This window comes from Schistocerca cancellata, chromosome 10 (assembly GCF_023864275.1).
Source record: "Schistocerca cancellata isolate TAMUIC-IGC-003103 chromosome 10, iqSchCanc2.1, whole genome shotgun sequence".
Lineage (NCBI taxonomy): Eukaryota > Metazoa > Arthropoda > Insecta > Orthoptera > Acrididae > Schistocerca > Schistocerca cancellata.
Window position 1 is genome coordinate 220,257,736 of NC_064635.1, and position 1,327 is coordinate 220,259,062.

The 1,327-nt window shown below is 39.2% G+C and overlaps 1 non-coding gene across 1 annotated transcript; it reads right to left on the minus strand.

Annotated features, from left to right (window-relative positions):
• Nucleotides 1–300: 300 nt before the first annotated feature.
• Trnam-cau (transfer RNA methionine (anticodon CAU)) lies at nt 301–372 on the minus strand. Its single transcript has one exon. It is a non-coding gene; the product is annotated as a tRNA-Met (tRNA).
• Nucleotides 373–1,327: the final 955 nt, after the last annotated feature.

Sequence of the window (1,327 nt, forward strand, 5' to 3'; positions counted from 1 at the left end):
CCAGAAATTGTCGTTTGTGACGTCCCTTGCTTTTGCATTCATGGTACTAATTTAACTACCTCACAACCTTGATGCCAGAAGTGTAGCTTTCTGAGAGACGTAGTGCTCTAAGAAAATTATTTCAGTGTAACAGGAATTCCTATAATAATTGGCTCTTACTTCGTGTATCTCAGTTGTGGATCATGAATTTGTAAGTACTCAATTCGTATTGTTTGTGGAAAAACAGTCATGGTTAATTTGTAACTATCCTTTGTCATATAGACTGTAAATAAGAAAAATTTAATGACAGAAAAAAAAATTTAGCAGAGCGTGGTTTCGATCCACGGACCTCTGGGTTATGGGCCCAGCACGCTTCCACTGCGCCACTCTGCTTACTGCAGCACATCGTCTATCGCTGTGATATTTATTCATTTAGCGCCAATATTAACTCTGATTTAATGTGTTTTTATTACATTTCGACGATTTTGTGTATATTGAGGTTTCCATAGATGCACCGCTTAATTTCATCATATTTCCACGCCCACATTGATCCCAAAAAGTAGAAATCTTTTGCTAGTTAAACATTGTCAAGCGAGGACAGTGTAGTAATATTCCGTTACAGCTGCTCAATTGCAAAATCGTGTTGTCATTACCTCCTTTTTATGCATTATCTCAACCTTTTGCTATAATTAAAAGGCATCCTCAGAAGGGGGATGAACCCTATTTCACTGCAAAGACGCTCGGAAACAGACGTATAATATAGTTGTAAATATAGCACTAAATGTGATAGACTATCGAGAACCTTAATTCAGATCACATATCAGTCACGCACATGTGATCCTCAACAGTATTACTACTTTCAGATCAAAACTGCCCACCTACTTTCTGTCTGTGAACAACAGTTGTTTTTCATTTTCGATTAGAGGACAAGTTTGAAGGCATGTATGTTTTTTCCGTGCGTAGAAATAGAAATGCGAATCTAGTGTATGAAATATATGCAGAAATGCACTCTCCAGTCTATTGCCGAGCCACGCACATAACTAACCAATGAAACATAAACCAAGCTACTGTTGCAACTTTCCCGATACGTTATCACTTACTTATGTGAAACATATAGGTAGTGAGTAAAATTGTGTTCGTCGTAGCGTGGCTTTTCCGACGGTTGGCTCATGCTGAAAGGCATAAAAATTATGTATATTAACGGCACAATAATATTTCCCATTATACATGCCTGGGACGCGTCAGTCGACCTCTGCCATGGTAACGGAAACGTCGGCGCTCGGCTAAGTGGAACTCGCATGTCCCACAACTGAATTGCTTGCCTTGCGAAGCACAAGCATAAATCGTG